Source organism: Telopea speciosissima, chromosome 1, assembly GCF_018873765.1.
Source record: "Telopea speciosissima isolate NSW1024214 ecotype Mountain lineage chromosome 1, Tspe_v1, whole genome shotgun sequence".
NCBI classification, from domain to species: Eukaryota; Viridiplantae; Streptophyta; class Magnoliopsida; order Proteales; family Proteaceae; genus Telopea; species Telopea speciosissima.
Window position 1 is genome coordinate 61438137 of NC_057916.1, and position 19480 is coordinate 61457616.

Genomic DNA, 19480 nt, shown 5'->3' on the forward strand with positions numbered 1-19480 from the left:
AAGTATGAGCGAGAAAATCAAGTGTTGAATCAATTGAAGAAATTACAGGCTAACATCTTCATCTGGGGGTTGTTGATGGCCTATCCTTTGCATCGGAAGCAGTTTTGAAAGCATTGAACAAGTTCAAATATCGATAGTAATGGGTCTGGAGGTGCTCTCAAACATTGTAGGGGCCACCTACGCCATACAATCTCTCTCCTTTTCTAAAGATGATCTGCCACCTGGAGGGAAGAATCATAATCGGGCTTTGCACATTACAATAAAATGCAATGAGAATCGGGTCCCTCAAGTCTTAATAGACAACAGGTCGGCCCTCAATGTCATACCTCTCAAAGCTGCGAATTGCATAGGGTTGGATCTCGCCCAAATGAAGCCCTCTACTCAGACGATCAGGGCATATGATAATACAAGAAGGAAGATTCTGGAAGTTTTGACCATGGACATCTGAGTCGGACCTACTCAGTTTACGGTAGATTGTCAAATGATTGACATTCAAGCATCGTTCAACATGCTGTTAGGATGACCTTGGCTGCATTCTGTGGGAGTAATAGCTTCAAGCCTGCATCAAAAGATGAAATTTATCTATGAAGGAAAAATGATCACTATCTTTGGTGACCCCGAAATGGTTCATACCTTCGTAAGCATTGAAGAGGGCAGGGAAGCTCCGGTAGATGTTCAGCTAGGCGGATTCGAGATTGGGGCAATCAGCTTGACGACCTCAGAATCAAAGGAGATAATTTAGCCCAGATATCAGTCCACGTGGAGTACGACAGTTCTACAAATGATGAATATTATAAAATATTTCTCAGGGCTCGGATTAGGAAAGAATCAACAAGGGATTCCAGAATTCCTTGACTTTCTGACCTATGGCAACCACTGTGGACTGGGATATGAAGCACCAAAGGAAGAAAGCAATCATGGAAAGATGAACCCAGAATGCCATAAGGATAAGAAACCGTCTCCATATTTCAAGACTCTAAATGAATATTTTGTCAAGGAAGGGAAGAGCTTCCCTTACTGTGGAAACATTGAGCCATGGTTTGATCATAACACCGAAAGTTTCCAGCCCGGATTTGAAGTCTTCTTTCTAGACAATATCAACTGGGTGGCCCTTGAGGTGGAAAAAATGAAGCTAAAAGTTGCCAGAGACTCTATTGAAGTCTCAGGGACTGTTCGAAATAGTCATGATTTCTGCAGGGGATGAAGAAGTACCAAAGCCTCATCTGTTAATTTACCCCCTCCAAGAGCTAATTATAAACTAGATTAGTTTCTCTGAAAGGTTTAAAGCAATAGAGTCTCAGGGAGTGGTCAACTCCAAATTAGTCTCATCTGTTAGTGAGCTGTTGTAATCAAGGAAGGTAGTACCTTCCAATCTGTCGAGTGTACTTGTACTTCTCTTCTCACAATGAATGAAATCAACCATTCCGACTATGTCTCTTCCTCTTCTTCTGATTTGTCTTCTGATGTTGATGACATCCTTGAACACCATCATTTAATAAAACATTAAAACAAAGAAAAGCCCAACTGGTCCAAGAGGACGTCTGTCTCATCAATTTGGGGACAGAACAATGCCCTCGAATGGGTAAGAGTGGTGCCTCACTGTTAAGAGGAAGTTGGTCAAATGACAGCCTTGTTGAAAGAATTCCAAGAAGTGTCCGCATGGTCCTACAAGGATATGCCTGGCATCGTTCCAAAGATAGTACAACATAAACTACCTACTTATCCGAATGCACGACCCGTCAAACAAAAGCCCAGAAGAATGCGGCTTGAATGGAGCAAGAAGATCAGGGAAGAAGTCATCAAGAAGTGGAATGCAGGATTCCTCCATGTAACACAATATCCTCAATGGTTGTCCAATTTTGTCCCAATGCCCAGGAAAGATGAAAAGTGAAGATGTGCATGGATTTTCGAGACCTCAATAAGGTCAGTCCCAAGGACGACTCTCCGTTACCATACATAGACATACTGGTGGACAAGACAACAAAGCACGCCTTGTTATCATTCATGGATGGATTCTTTGGCTACAACCAGATCAGTATGTGCCCAAAGGATAGGGAGATGACGACATTCATCACCACATCATTGCTACAAGGTAATACCCTTTGGTTTAAAAAATGCCAGAGCAACGTATCAAAGAGCAGCAAACTATGGGAGTATGAAACTCGCTACACCCCAAGGTAATGCCCTATTTGCTGAAGAAATCTCGATCAGAAGAATGGGGTAGAACACGCGATCTACTACTTAAGCAAAAAACTATTGGAGTATGAAACTCACTACACCCCTTTGGAAAAGATCTGCACCGCTCTGATTTGAGTGACTAAAAGGTTGAAGCATTACAACACAAGGCAATGTGCAATGACTGCCTTACCCCTGCCCAAGTGGGGGTAAGGCGGTCATTGCGCACTGCCTTGTGTCTGCGCAGTACAAGCCATTGGGGCAACCGCATCGTAGAAGATCTGGATCCCCAAAATACCCCCAAAAAAGAACCGCTTACCATGATCGTGTTGATCGCCAATGACCCTTTTTCGACAGAACAAACAATTAGAAGTATTGTACCTTTTTTTTTGTCTTTTCTTTTCCTCCCTAGCCAAACAAATATAGCCTTAATAAGACTATCTTTTCAATTCATGCTTTTTTTTTTTTTGGTTTAAGTTCTATATTTTGTTAAGGAATGCAATATATGGAATCCATACTAGATTTGCATCAAATCCTTCCACTGTCTTATTGTCTACAGCTTCGGAAGGTTTTTTATTGCAGAATGTATCAAAGGCACATCATACGTTTAGGTTAAATGATTGATGCAGCACATCAGCGTCATGAACCTAGGCACTAGTATTAATTTCTTAGTTTCTAGCTTAGTTGTTTGATATTCCCTTTCAATTGTGATCAGTTTTTTATTGGTTCCTTTCTCTTTTTAAGATTATACGAAGATACGCAGGCATAGATCTTGGGATTCTATCATTGAAACACATGTTCCAATACCCAGTTGGACCAATAAGAATTGAGACTTTAAGCACGAACGAAAAAAAAAAAAAAAAAAGCCTCCACCTAAAGTCACGGAATTTGATTTCTACTGAAATTGTTGCTTTCAGTTGAAAGCAATCCAATTCCCAGTTGTTCCCAGTTGTCTTGAACATAAAACGAATTTAAGTCAACTATTCTGTTTGGGGTTGATACAAACAAAGCACCCGCCCCTTTTTTTTTATTTGATCAGCTTCTTTTTTATTGCCCCTTTGACATTTATATAATATAAAAAGATTCATTCAGTTCGTGGCTATCTAGGAGGAGTCTTGACTTTGAAAGGGAATGAAATTGGGTTATGTAAATAAAAAATCATCATCCATTAGGGTGTTATCTGAATTAAGATGGGAACGTAGTGGAAGAGGATCTTGTACGTGTTTGGTTACTCGCTTCATGAACTCGAACAATCTTCTTCACAATTTTTGAATATCTTGTCAAGTTTCTCCACGAAGAAGAACTCCACACCACAAATCCATGGGAAGAGATGGAACCTCACAAAGTACATAAGAATAACTTGGTGAACAAGATTGAGAGTGAGAGATATCTCAATGGTGCAAGAATGCAATTAGGTTTTAGGGTGACTTAATCATATTTATATATAATCAATCCCCACCTCCTCATAGTGTTCCACTCTAAATATGACACACACAAAGAGGGAAGAGACTCAAAGGAGAAAGATTACCTCCTTAAGTGGCAACCCAACTGGTCCAATCGGCTGCCCCATGGGTGGGCACAAAACCCGAACAAGGTCTGGTCAGGTTCGGTTAACATGTTAGAAGACGCTTCAATAGGAAATCGTGTCTTGGCATGGTGGGCGAGTTTGGCTTATATGCCACCATCTATCACGTCTAGGCATAGAGAAATTTCAGATTATGAACCAGAAAATCTAGAACTTTCCAACCAATTAGGGATTTTATCTTCTTTCAGTTTGAGCTAGGAAAGCTTGATCTCCATGTCGGATCTAATCCGAAGAATAAGCATTTGATTCAACCTTGAGAGCTTCTTATCCAGTTTCTTGCTGCAAATAGGAGCAACCTAAGGAAGGTGCAGCTGCCTGAGTCCGAATCCTCTCCAATGACATTTAACCACCAGAGTCAATCATGGGATGTGGTCCAGCTTGCATATTGTTTTATCTTTTTCCCACGGTCCCCTTAAAATTGTGAACCTCCCTATGTATCCTTCTGGGTTCATTGAATATAAATCATTATTAAATCAGTTGGTAAAGTTTCATGCCAAAGAAAAATAATTGGTGCCTTCCATTCAGACTATTTCCTTCTCTGTTAATTTCATGCTTATTAATGCTCTTGCATAGCTGTTCGTCGCTTGCCGGCCAAGGAGTTACGTGATTGCACGTCTAGACCATACTTATGTGACAATAAGCAAGTTGGAAAAGAGCCTCAACTACTAATTTGCTCCATAAATACCAGAGGCCAAGAGAAGTCCTTCAGTCTTTGTCTTTGTCTAGTAGTAATCATTTTTCAGTGCCAACGAAGATGAAGGCCTTCTCAACAGTTGCATTTGGGCTTACCTTAGTAGTTTTAGTGAACTACATTTGTTTGTGTTATGGTCAGCTGCAGATAGGTTACTACAATGGGAAATGTCCCAGCAATCAAACAAATGTTGAGGCAATCGTCAAAAAGTCTATGGCTCAACAAAATGCGTTGGACCCAACGCTTATACCCGCACTCATACGCCTGCAATTCCATGATTGCTTTGTCATGGTAAGAACTAATGAAGTTATCTATCTATGTGGTTTGTAATTAGCAATTAAGCTCGTTTAATTTTACATTAGTTTCCATTAATTAATGCCAATTTTAAATGATTTTTCGTGTCATTAAATTAATGCTAATGGCAATCTCGTTTCTAAATGAATAGGGATGTGATGCATCAATACTTCTAGATGGCCCTAATAGTGAGAAGAACGCAACTGAGAACCTAACTGTGAGAGGTTTTAATTTCATCGATAAAGCTAAAGCCGCAGTAGAGGCAGTCTGCCCTGGCGTCGTCTCTTGCGCTGATCTCGTTATCATGGGAGCTAGAGAAGCTGTTGTCTTGGTAAGCAGTTAATTTCGTTTTCTTCTTTGTGTAATAACTAATTGGGAATCGGATTGGGATCGGTCTCGGTCCAAATATCGACTCGGATGGCTCTCAATCAGCCTTTATCGGATGGACTTGACTTTGTATTTTTTCATAAAAAATCAGTTTTTATTACCATTTTACTCTTGGGTTGTACCGGTGGATCGGTATAGGATCAGCCAAGAATCAAGATTACCCTCGGCCGATTTGATTTCGATTTAATCCGAAACTGATTCCTTGAACCATGTTGAGGGCAGGCTTGGCAATGAATTGTCAGCTGCTCCATAGTCTTGTGGAAACCGTCTCATAGTGTCTTGTTAGTAGCTTTTCCTTTCTAGTTTGATTTTTTTTTCTTTCCTTTTTCTTTGTTGGTCGTCTTGTAGTGTTGTTGCTTTGTTAAAGATATTATTCATTCACCCTGAAAATAATAATTTAAGAACAAAAAAATAATAATAGAGAAGTGAAAATCTTAGTCAAGTTTCAATGATATTATTGATGCAGTGAATGTGTTCTATGGTAAAGAATGGATGGGGAGTTTAGTTCCATATTCGCTGGATAGTGTATGGTAATTTAGCTTATGACCTTGGAAAAGCCTTTCCACCCCGAAGTTTGGCTTTTGAGTTGAACATCAATCATGTGTGATCCATAGCCCAAAGTTGGGGGTAATTGATGCAGTGAAAGCACTCTATTAGTTATTCTACGTGACTATTTCTGATTTTTTTGGTTGTGTACATATTGCAGGGTGGAGGAATTTACTACGATGTAACCACAGGGAGAAGGGATGGCCCAGCTCCTTTCTTCTCTGAAGCTTCTACAATTATACCTCCTGCTGAAATTTCAATTACTGATTCTATCGCATTATTCGCAAGTGTAGGACTCAATATTCCAGACATGGTTGCTCTCCTTGGTACGTAACAATATAGAAAATCGATTTCCTCCAGCCGTAGGGGGAGCCCTACCTGTGAAATGACCAAACACCCCCCCCTCCCCCTCTCTGTTTTTGGGTGGTTTCGGAGTACTGAACCCTCCAGCTCCCACCACGGGCTGAAGGAGAACCAGATCCTAAAAATATACAATTTTTTTTTTTTTTCTGAATTAATGTTAATAATTGGGTCTATTAATTGGACATATTTATTATGTGTTCAGGTTCACACACAGTAGGGGTTGCACATTGTTCACAATTCAAGGATCGTCTCTACAATTACAACAACACAGGAATGGCGGATCCAACCATGGATCATGGTCTACTTAACACACTAAAGACATCATGTCCCCACAACTCAACATCCAATCTTGACGTCGCTAATCTGGATCAGAACCCTGTCAGTTTTAACGTTGTTGACAACTCTTTCATGATGGAAATTCAGGGCCATAAAGGAATTCTAGGGATTGATCAAGAGATGAATGAGGACATAAGAACTAATGTCACGGTGCAGGGGTTAGCCAGCGATAATACGTACTTTAATGAAGCATTTAATGCTGCCATGATCAGAATGGGAGCCATAAATGTTCTTTTAGATCCTCTGGGAGAGATTAGGCAATCATGTCGATACCCTAATATTGCTGTTCCAGCCCCTTCACCTAGTGGTCGTTAACATATTAATATCTTTGTTTAGTCTCCATCAAGGAGGGAGATGTTTGTTATTATTTACCTTTCCTATTTTAGGGTTTTTGCATGGTTGTCATCTCTTTAGTCATTCTGTTGTGACTAATATATTTTCAATTTGGTTAACCTTTAGGGATTGGAGTGTGGTTTGTGTGATTACACTTTCATCAAAAAAATGTATTTACAATTTTATAACTTTGAAGTTTAAAGAAGAAAATTGAATAAATTGGTGGACAAGCTCTTTCTTAATTCTTATGGTAATCCAATGGAAAATCTCTTAAGTATATCTTCCTTCTAATGTTAGACTGGACTCCAACATGTGCAAGTGCATCTAATAATCCAATGGCTTAAAGAAATTCCTTATGCCAATCTGCACATGTATATGCCACCAATATACTTCAGTAGAATCCCAAGTTTTTAGGATACAATAGAGAAGATGTGGCATACGTCTCATTAAACCCAACCCATTGCCCCCCCCCCAAAACCCCCCCCCCCCAAAAACCAACCCCCCCCCCCCCCCCCCCCCCCCACCCAAATTTTTTCTCCCACAAAAAAAAAAAAAAAAAAAAAAAAAAAAAAAAAAAAAAAAAAAAAAAAAAAAAAAAAAAAACCCCCACCCCCCCCCCCCCCCCCCCCCCCCCCACCCCCCACCACCACAAAAACACCAACCCAAAAAAACAAACACAAAAAAAACAAAAAACCCCACAACCACACCACCCCCCCCCCCCCACCAAAACCCCCCACCCCCCCCCCCCCCCCCCCCCCCCCCCCCCCCCCCCCCCCCCCCCCCCCCCCCCCCCCCCCCCCCCCCCCCCCCCCCCCCCCCCCCCCCCCCCCCCCCCCCCCCCCCACTTCATTAATGAGACTTGATGTACTCCAATAAAAAAGGCAGAAAATTCGGCAATAAAATTTGTGCCAACACCTTCATAGTTGGCAAAGCTTCTTATGCGTGTATTCCGCTTACATTTCATGTGGGGTGTTCTCTAGCAAAATTAATAAATAAACGAGGAGAAACGCAAAGTCAAAGTGATGAGAAAATTACGTTAGGATTGTGGAATTATAGAGTAAAATAATTAGTTATTCTGGAGTGGTCCCATTTCCAGCCATTATGGAATAGGACAGACCCTCACATCACGTGTTTCAATCTTGGATGATGTAACCCATCACAATTTCCTCCCTTCATAAAACAATTCTAAACACATAAATTCACAAAAAAAGAAAAAGAAAAAGTAATTCTAAACATATTATATCACCCAAAAAAAAAGTCCAAACACACAATAATGCAAAACTGTAAAAAAAAGAAAAAAGAAAAAAAGGAATAGATCGCTGTCTAGACATGTAGTGCCTACACCAATGTGGAGGCCAATGGAGGCCAGTGACAGTGCACGTAGGGGAATCAATTGAAATGAGATCTTTGAGTTCATGAGGGACTGAATGTTAAAAACACACAGTATAGAAGCAGAAATCACATGACCAATTGGCATTCTTTTTACCTTTAGAGAAAAAGAACACTATATATCTTGTTCACATGGCTACTGCACCCAAGCACAGGTGCACACAAAAGTTCTACCTTGCCTCAATGAAATAAAAAATTGTATCTATGTTGATGCTCATGTGTGCATCCTCATTGGCCCCCACGCTAGTGCAGACATTACAAGACCAGAGCAATCTCTTGCCCAAAATTTTAGTATAGATTTATTAAAAGGTTATCTATATGACCGTGTATGGTGCACGATCATACATATACCATGCAATGAGGGGTCGAAATGATCAAAACCCACCCTATATTTGATGAATCCTCGATGCACGAAATCATCTGGTCCGTTCATTGACCCCTTCCCCTATAGATATTAAGAACTTCAAACAAAGCAATAAAATTTAAAATTAATCTACTTAAGTTTAATAAAATAAAATTCTTGTAATTAAATTTATGGTGAATCTATTCATAACCAACTTAGTTACAATTGATTATTGTAACATCTTTTCATTTACATTCTGGCTTAGAATTAGATGAGGTTATTTTGTAATTTTCTCCCGCACCCTCTCCCCTCTCTTTATCTTCATTTTAGCCCTCGCAACTCACCACCACCGATGTGAGCTCCGCCGCATCTCCTCTCTGCATCTCTCTCCCCATCACCTTCGTTCTCTATCTCCCCTTCTCCCCAGCTCCTTATTTGTTTTATTGGTCCTCTACTAATTGTTCCAATAACAGAATAAGTTTATCTTCTAATCTGAAGAATCACCACTATTATCGTATGTAGAGTTTCTCTTGATTAGAAACTCTATATTCGGTACAGTAGTTGAGTATTTATGGGATTCCATTCCTATTTTATCTATTATCACATGTGGAAGGATATAGGATTTGTTTCCTACTCTATCCATATCTGTATAGGATCCGATCACATCTTCTAGGGTTTTCATACCCTCACTTTTGTATATATACATTGAGATTAATAAATGCAAGACATACAGAATTTCAATCATAATATGGTATCATCCACCGCTTCTCCAACGAGTTAGTGTTCCTGGCCTTGGCTCCTCTTCTCCTTCTTCTTCAATGGGAGACGGCAATGAAGTCATCAATCCCTTGCCTCCATCGGCTACCCCTAGCAGTCCCTTCCCCAGGCTCATCATTACATCTCCATCAATCTCAACTCCACCAGCTACCTATTTTGGAGAACCCAGGTTGAGCCATTTCTGCTGGCCCAAAATCTCTTCGGCCATCTAGACAGTTCCACACCCTGCCCTACTGACGCTACCTCTGCTGTCTCTTGGCGTCGACAGGATGCAATGATTCGGAGCTTGTTAATCGCTTCCCTATCCGAGGATGTCTTCCCCCTTATTCTCGGCAAAAATACGGGCATAGACATATGGGATTCCCCCTCCACCTCTCTCTCATCCCCTTCTGAGAGCAGAATGATGTCCCTTGGAATGGCTCTTCAGGATCTCATTCAACAACTAGATGAAAATGTCTCTGCGTTCCTGACTCGTGCAAAGGCCATATCGGCTGAACTCTCTACCGTCAATCAGCCCTTACATCCAAGCACTTTCAATATGCATGTTTATTGCGGTTTAAGGCCTGAATTTGGTGCTATAGTTTCATCCCTTCTGACTTGCACCGATGCTATTTCCTGTGACGAATTACATACCATGCTCCTCAGCCATGAGTTTCTTCATGGTTCTGCTTTGAAGAAGCTCTCTATCACAGAGCCGTCTCCTCCTGCGAGTTCCCCTACTGCGAACACTGTCCAGCACGACACTTCTTCTGACCCTAGCACCACCTCTACAAAGGGTGCTTCTTGTGGAAGGGGTGGCCGTTCCCAAGGCCCTACACCTTGGTGCACTATTTGCCATAGACTCTATCACACTGCTTCCCAATGCCACTACAAGGACCAACCCCACCTTTTCCATCACCCCACCTCCCCTACCACCTCAACTCCCGCCCCTTACTTTCCCTATCCTCCCACTCCATCCCCGGTAGCATAGTATGCCAATTCTCCCCTTCCCCCTACCCCATCACCTTCTACTGCCCTTACGTGGTATCCAAATATTGGTGCTTCCCACCATGTCACACCGGATTTAAATTCTCTTTCTTCATATGATGGTTACAATGGTCATGATCAGCTGTATGTCGGTAATGTTAAGGGTCTTCCCATCTCCAACATTGGTACTGGTTCTGTTCCTTCTTCTTCCTAATTCTCTTTCTTTTCGATTATCGAATGTTTTGCATGTTCCTTCTATTCCTAAGAATCTTCTTTCTGTTAAAAAATTCTGCCAAGATAATGGTGTGTATTTTGTGTTTCATTCCTCTCATTTTTTTGTCAAGGACTAGGTCACCAAGAAACTGCTTCTTTCTAGACCAAGTAACAATGGCCTCTACACACTCTGGTCCGGTTTCAACACCGACTACCAATATTGCTGAAAGAATGTCCCTTGATGGTTGGTATCAACGCCTTGGTCATCCACATGAACAACTTCTTCGTTTTATGCTTCGCAAAAATAATTTGCCATGTGTTTCCACTCGTCTTTCCACCTTGTATAATGCCAGCCAACTTGGCAAGACTAGTCGATTATCTTTACCACTTTCCCCTTCCCGTAGTTTATTTCCTCTTGATTTAGTTTATAGTGATGTTTGGGGGCCATCCCCTACAACTTCTGTTGATGGCAACCGGTTCATTGTAATTTTTGTAGATGATTGCACTAAGTTTATTTGGTTTTTTCCTCTTAAACATAAATCCGAAGTTTTTTCTACATTTCGTACTTTTCAATTATTTGTCGAACGACTCTTTAATCATAAAATCCGTGCAATTCAAACTGATTGGGGGGTGAGTATCGCACTCTCCCTACCTTTTTCTCTACCATAGGCATCTCTCATCGTCTCTCTTGCCCACATACTGATGAGCAACAAGGGGCTGTAGAACGCCGCCATTGCCGTATTGTTGAGACTGGCTTGTCTCTTCTTGCTCATGGTAACGTTCCTAGGCAATATTGGCATTTCCCGTTTGACACCACTATTTTTCTAATTAATTGTATGCCCTCACGCACTCTTGACAAAGTTTCTCCCTTTCAACTTGTCCACCACAAAACCCCAGAATATTCATTTTTATGTGTTTTTGGCTGCCTTTGCTACCCTTTCCTACATCCTTACAACAATCACAAAAATGGATTTTTGTTCATCCCCCTGTGTTTTTCTTGGTTACAGTCCTTCTCACACCGGTTATAGGTGTCTTGACCTTCATACTAAACGACTGTGGATTGCTCGTCATGTTCATTTTCACGATCATTCTTCCCCCTTTGCTTCCTCTCCTTCCTCTACTGTTTCCTCTCCACCACCTCCCCCTCCCCTTGGGTTTCCTCCCCATGTCTTGTTCCCCCCTACAGTTGTCCTTACCCTTACTGTGACCGATACTGCCCCCCTGGCTGCACCATCTCCTCACCTGACCTCCCCTTCCCCAACTCCTTTGCCCTTGCCCACTCCCCCATTCCCACCATCGACTTTTCCTACCGCTCCTCCCTCCACCTGCACTCGCTCCCTTCAAGAGCACTATGCCACCACCATTCCCATCCCCCTCCACTATCCTTAACTTCTGGGCCTTCACGGCCTCATTCTTTGACTATTGAAATTACCCCCCCCCCGAACCTACTTGTTTTTCACAAGCATCTAAGCTTCCTAAGTGGCGGTCTTCTATAGCTAATGAATTTAATGCTCTTATCAAGAATGACACTTGGTCACTTGTTCCTTGATCTCCTACTATGAACCTTGTGAGCTGTAAATGGGTTTATCGTGTGAAACTCAAAGCTGATGGGTCTATTGAATGTTATAAAGCCTGCCTAGATGCCAACGGTTTCCACCAACAGCCTGGTATTGACTATCTTGAAACCTTCAGTCCAGTTGTCAAGCCTACCTCAATCAGGGCTGTCTTAACTATTGCGGTTTCTCAAGGCTGGCTGGTCAACAACTTGATGTTCTTAATGCATATCTGCATGGCATTCTTTTTGAGGATGTTTTTATGGTGCAACCTCCTGGTTTTGTTGATAGTACTTGGCATGATCATGTTTGTAAGCTCCACCGATCACTATATGGGCTGAAACAGGTACCACGTGCTTGGTTTCATCGCCTCTCTTAGTACCTTATTCAGTTGGGTTTTCAGGCTTCCCAAACGGATCCTTCCCTATTTATTTTCAAGGATGGTCATCACATAATCTATGTACTTATTTATGTTGATGATATTCTGGTTACCTACAATTTCGTTGCCCGTGTTACTTCACTTCTCACACAGCTGTCATCTGAGTTAGCCATCAAGGATCTTGGTCCATTATCTTTTGTCCTTGGGATTGAGGCCATATCCCAATCTACTTGACTACTACTTTCCCAGTCTCGATATATCACTGTTCTTCTTCAACATGCGGGTATGCTATACTGCAAGCCAAGCTCTACTCCAATGGCTACCACTACCAAATCCTCGGACTAAGGGGGTGTTGCCTTCCCTGACACCATAAAGTATCGCTCTATTGTGGGTGCGCTCCAATATGTCACCCTCACACGCTCTGATGTTGCTTTCGCTATCAATCGTGTCTGTCAGTTCATGCATGCCCCTACTGAGGACCACTGGACTCTTGTCAAACGCATTTTGCGTTACCCGAAAGCTACCCGTACTCATGGTCTCTTTATTGGCCGGTCCCCTTATTGCACTTTCTAGGCCTACTCCGATGCCGATTGGGCTGGCGGCAGTGAGGATCGTAAATCTACAGTTGCCTATGCTATTTTTCTTGGGCCCAATTTCATCTCCTAGAACTCCAGGAAACAACAGACTATTGCTCGCTCGTCTACAGTGTCTAAGTATAAGGCCCTGGCTGATGTTGCTGCCGAACTGGTTTGACTTGAATCCTTGTTCAACGAATTGGGTCTCTCTTTTCCTGGTCCACCTATTTTATGGTGTGACAACATTGGTGCAACCTATTTATCTGCAAATCCAGTCTTCCTTGCTCGCACTAAGCATGTGGAGATTGATTTCCATTTTGTTTGGGATCGAGTAGCTAAATGACAATTATCAGTTCAGTTCATCTGAACCACGGATCAACTAGCCGATTCTCTCACCAAGCTGCTTCCCACTGCTCGGTGTTTCAATTTTTACGGGACAAGCTGAAGATTCATTGTCACGCTTCTCCATCTTGAGGGGGTATATTATCGTATGTAGAGTTTCTATTGATTAGAAACTCTATATTCGGTACAGTGGTTGAGTATCTATGGGATTCCATTCCTATTTTATCTATTATCACATGTGGAAGGATATAGGATTTGTTTCCTATTCTATCCATATCTCTTGTATAGGATCTGATCACATCTTCACATCTTCTACTAACCAATGATCAACAAAAGCGATAAAAATCTTGACTCACGCATAGAGCCGAATCATATAGATTAAAGATAAAAGTTCGATGGGTTTTCCAACCATGAAGTGAGGGATTGGGGATACTCCTTATTCATCAAATCATCAACCTACACAGTAAAAATCTTTGGCATTGTCTTTGCTCCAGTAACATTGGTGTTGTGTTACCTCTAAATTATTCAGATTGCATTACTTTGCTCTGCAATGGTAGAGATATATATAATATACAATAGAAACCTTAATTTAGGTAGTACAAGGAATGTAGAAAAGATAAAATCTAAGTGGCACTATTTGATTTTGAATATATTTGGTAACTGAATAATGAGTTCCCATGTAAACAAAGTAATTCAATATTTGGTCTATACAGGCCCTCAAGTGGAAGGACCGAGGGAGTGGCATAAACTAAAAACGTGCTGTCAGTAGAGCCTTGGTAAGAACATCTACTATTTGGTCCTTGGTGGAGGCGAATTACACGGCGAGCTCTTGCTTGGAAACCTTTTTAGACCCAAAGTGAAAATCAATCTCAATGTGTTTAGTGTGGGCATGAAACACAAGATTAGCATAGAGGTAAGTGGCTCCAATAAAATCGCACCATAGAAGGGGTGCTTGAAGTGTAAGATCAAGCTCACAAAAAAGAGATTGCAAGCAAGTGAACTTGACAGACGTGTCAGCCAGTACCTTGTACTCAGATTCAGTGGAGGACCGAGCCACTGTCTTTTGCTTTTTAGGATCCCATGAAATCAGATTTGTAACAAAAAAGATAGTGTAACCCCCTATGGATTACAATAATCATTGCTGCCCGCCCAATCAGCATTAGAGAAAGTCTGTAAGGTGAGGTGTGGGAATTTCTCAAGGAAAAGACCATGGAACCAAGTTTATTTCAGGTACCAAAGTATCCATTTCACAAGAGACATGCGATCTGCAGTGGGATCATGCATGTATTGATACACACGGTTCATAGAAAAGGACACATCGGGGCAAGTGAGAGTGACGTACTGAAGAGCACCCAAAATAAAACGATACTTGGTGGGATCAGTGGGGGGAACACCTCTTGTAGTAGCTTCATAGTCGTGGCCATGGGAGTAAACACTGGCTTGCATTCGATTATGTCAGCCCGTTGTAGTAAATCACCATTATAATGCGAATAAGACAATGAGATGTCGGTGGGATGAGGTATAGCTTCAATACCAAAGAAAAATGAAGTGATCCCAAATCCTGTATAGAAAAATCCATGGCAACACGTTGAAGTGAAGAGGTGATCTGAGTGGCATCATTACTAGTAATGAGATTATCATGCACATAGACCAAGGCATAAATAATGTGCATACCATGTTTGTAGATGAATAGTGATGGATCAGTCTATGATGCTCAAAAATTAAACTGTAGGAGAAACTGCTATAATCTGTAACCAGACTCTAGGGTCATGTTTCAGGCTAGAGATATGTTGAGGACGGGAAGGATCCCCAAAACCATATGGCTATACCATAAAAAAATCCTCATGAAGAACCCCGTGAAGGAATGCATTATGAACATCAAGCTTTTAAATCGGCCAATCATAAGACACTGTGAGAGCCAAGATGGTCCGGATGGTTGTGGATTCCACTACAGGGCTGAACGTGTTAGTATAGTCATTACCTTGTTATTGATGGAAGCCCTTAGAGACAAGGCAAGCCTTATAATTTTCAAGGGAACCATTAGTCTTACATTTGATGCAATATACCCATTTACATCTAACTAGATTCATGTGATCATGGTGAGGAATAAGGATCCAAGTGCCATTATGGATCAGGGCATTAAAGCCTCCATCACTGCAACATGCCATTCAAGGATTTTGTTAGCTTGGGAGAAGCAAGTAGGTTCAAGGGAGGGAGGGAGGTAGAGGAGAGGGCCTGATGGGGTTAGCTCATATGGCAAAGTTGCATTTGCACTTGGGTTTGTGGGGGCGGGGGGAGTGTGAGGGTGCCAGTATGATTTGTAAGTCTGCGGGGTAGGGGGAGGATGTAGGAGACTTGTGAGGGAGGGGGAGACATACACATTAGTTAAAGCACGAGTGCAAAGAGGTGGGGAAGAGGAGATAGTGGGGGTAGACCAAGGAGAAATGAGGGTAGGAGGGGATAATGTTCATACAAAGGGGGAGGGGAGTTAGAGATTGTGCTAGCAAGGAGGTTGGAGAAGGAGAGGAACAAAGAGTGATGAGGTATTTTGAGGGAGAGACAGGTGGATAGGTGGGAATTCAATTGCAGAAGCTTCGGGGCTGGAGTCTTCTTTCTTTTCAGGACTTTCTTTGAAGGTGGCAGATTTTATTTCTAATAATGAGTGGGAGTTTCCATCGGTTAATTCCACTTTCTTTAGAGGTATCTTTGAGGAAGCAAAAAGGATCAGAATTCCAACGGTCCCCTTTCGAGATTGGTGTGTCTAGAAATTGGAGCCCTCAGGACATTTTTCTGTGAAATCGGCATGGGAAGAGATTCGATTAAAAACTCAAAAGTTCCTTGGTTGTAGGCAGTTTGGAAGTCAGGACTTCTACCAAGACACTCTGTTTTTGTTTGGAGGTTTTTTCATAAAAAATTACCAATAGATGCGGCTACCACTTTGAAAGGAATATCCTTGGCTTCAAGATGCGATCTTTGCCAGAAATAAGGTGATTCCTTTACTCATTTGTTTTTTGATTGTGAATTTACAAAGAGTATTTGGAGCAAATTCTCTGGGATTTTTGGGATTTCTTGGCAGTCGCCAACATCCTTAGAGAATTTGTTAAACTGGTGAAAAGGGAAAGGGCGGCTACTGTCTTTTAAAGGTGTTTGGTTGGCGGGTTTGATTTTGATTCCTTTTTATATCTGGTGGAAACGGAATGATAGATGATATAAGAATGTGGCACGTCCATCGGAGGTAATTTTCAGTAGAGTCTTGTGGTCACTGCGTGGATGGGAAGTCAATTCTAGGATTCTATCAAGTCCGCGACAAATCAATTGTTGTTAGAGAATTGGATTAAAAGTAAATCCACCAAAGTCTTCCAGGATTTTGGAGGTTTTTTGGTGTAAAACAAAGGTTGATTGGGTTAAACTGAATATAGATGGGTGTTCCATTGGGAATCCAAGGTGTGCTGGAGCAGGTGGGGTATTTCGAAATCATAAAGATGCGGTGGTCTCTTCTTTTTGGTGTTACCTGGGTGTGGCTACAAATTTTGAAGCTGAGTTTATTAGCTTTACCCAAGGTGTTGTGCGTGCAATGGAGCTAGGGATCTAGAAGCTATGGGTTGAATGTGATTCAATTGCGGTTGTGATATCAGTTCAAAAGCAAAGATGTCCATGGTTTGTTCAACAGAATTGGATTTATATATATACAGCCATATTTGTCAAATATCATATGGAAGATCACACATTGTTTTAGAAAAGCAAATCCAATTGCGTATTGTTTGGCTAAAGAGGCAACAAAACAGGGATCATCGTCCATTGATTTCTCTTTCCCTAGGCCGGTTCAAGAGGATCTTCACTAGAATGCAACTGGGAATTCAAGGTTCTAGTTTAGTTGAGGTGTAATTTGGAGGCCAGTTTCCCCTGTTGAAGGCAATGCCGAAGGTGGGGCCCTGGTCTCTCTTTTTTGGTCCTCTACTGGGTTATCCAGAATGAGACTATTTGTATATTCTTTCTCATTTTCATTAATACAATCTGACCTTTTAGTTAAAAAAGGCATTTTGAGGGAGAGGAGAGTGTGGGGTGGGTACAATATCCCACAGTGAGTATGAGGTAGACGGAGGAGCGGTAGGTAGTGAACTGAGAAGGGACGAGTTAGCGAAGGTAAAGGAGGATTTAGTGAAATGGACATGATGAGCTATATGAAGTCTGTTAGTTGCCAAATCCAAGCATGGATAACTAGTGTGAGATGGGCTGTAACCAAAGAAAATGCAAGGAGTAGAGCGAATGTCCATCTTGTTCCTATTGTAAGAACGAAGTTAGGGGAAGCAAAAACAACCAAAGGCATAAATAAAGGAGTAGTTAGAAGGTTTGTGATGAACAATTGAAAAGGAGAGAGGCTATGGAAAAACCTTGGAAGGAATAAGCTTGATGAGATAGACAATACTATTAAAGGCGAAGTGTCGATATTCTTTGGGAAAAGAACTGGGAACAAGTAGAGACAGACCGATCTCTACTATGTGACAGAGGCTACATTCAACTGCCCCTTATTGCTCATGTATGTGTGGACAAGAAAGACAATGGGATATTAGAGCTCAACCAAGGAAGTGGGAGAGGGAGAGAGCAGCCTTTGTAGAACTCGCCAAAAATGGTGAAGTTCTTGAAGCCCAACAAGGCGGTAGTCCTCCTTCAAGATTGATTCATAGGTCGCAAAGCAGTTATAGTTCAATCCTTCGATGATGGCACTCATGACTGTCCCTATGGCCACTGCTTAGTTGTTGGGATAACTAAGTATCCAAGGAAGGTGATTCGTAAGGACTCAACCAAGAGATTGCAAAGAAGTCTAGCGTGAAGATATTCATCAAGCTCATCAACTACAACCACATAATGCCCACTCGTTACACCCTTGATGTGATTTCAAGGATGGCCACACTCGATATCTTTCAATCTCGTGATAAGAAGGTCACGACTTTGAAGGAGATTAAGAGTCAGTTCGAGGAGCGGTTCAAGACGGGAAAGAACAGGTGGTTCATCACCATGCTCAGATTCTAAGTCAAAATGATGGAATCATTCTGATAGAGATTATTGTTTTAGCGAGCATTAATGTCTTTACTTTGTTGATTTGATGAATCTAAAATTAGTGAATTGGTGGTTTTGACTTATTCACAGTAGCATTTTATGTTAAACAAGATGATGTTAACATATATTTTTTAAATTACCGGATATTGACCAATATAGCCATGCTCACTATTGGAACGTGCTATATTGGTCCCTTCCTCTAATTGATCACCTACAATGTTTATCTCTTACCCTTTATATCACTTACCATGTATTCACCTGCTATGTGTAGCACTTACCTTGTATCCCACGATTGTGTATATTTCATTACCTTGTATTATCACATGTGATATGGAATCCTTCCATTATCACATGTGGAGATATTTGATCCTCTCAGGATCCTCTTGGGATTCTTATCCCTATTTATACACATTGTAATAGATAGATTGAAATCAATAATAAAATCCTAACTTACCCAGCTGATATGGTATCAAGAGCCAAATTGCTCTAACGAGCACCACCTTCCTCCTTTCTTGTCTTTTTCTTTTTCGTTCTCACCTTCTCCATGGCTGGACCTAATGATTCAGCCGATTCCAATGACACAATCGTGGACAGCAGCAGTGACCTTGCCACGCTTCCCTCTGGCACTCCTTCTCTTCACCATGCACACCACTACCTATCGGTGAAGCTTACCTCTAAGAACTACCACTTCTGGCAAACACAGGTAGAACCATTTCTTGAGGCCAGGGCCTATTTGGCCACCTTGATGGAACAACTCCATGTCCAACTGATCCGACTGCTGCCACCACATGGCGACGCCAAGACTCAATACTCCGCAGTCTACTACTTTCATCCCTCTCTGAGGAGGTATTCCCTTTGATTCTTGGGAAACGAACCAGCAAGGACATCTAGGACACCTTGCATACAACCTTTTCTTCCCCCTCAGAGAGCCGCATAATGTCATTGACTATGGCTTTGCAAGAGTTGGAGCAAAAACCTGATGAGTCTGTCTCTGCATTTCTCCAACGTGCAAAGACCATTTCAGAAGAATTAAGCGCTGCTGGCCATCCCTTGTGACAAATTGCTTTCAATCTCCATATTTTCAAGGGATTGAAAGCGGATTTTAATGACATTGTTTCTTCTCTCCTTACCAAGACCACGCCATTACCCTATGATGACCTACATGCCATGCTGTT

At 41.7% G+C, this 19480-nt stretch overlaps 1 pseudogene; it reads left to right on the forward strand.

The window, feature by feature from the left end:
- Nucleotides 1-17827: 17827 nt before the first annotated feature.
- LOC122646446 lies at nucleotides 17828-18414 on the forward strand (annotated as a pseudogene).
- The last annotated feature ends 1066 nt before the right edge of the window (nucleotides 18415-19480 follow it).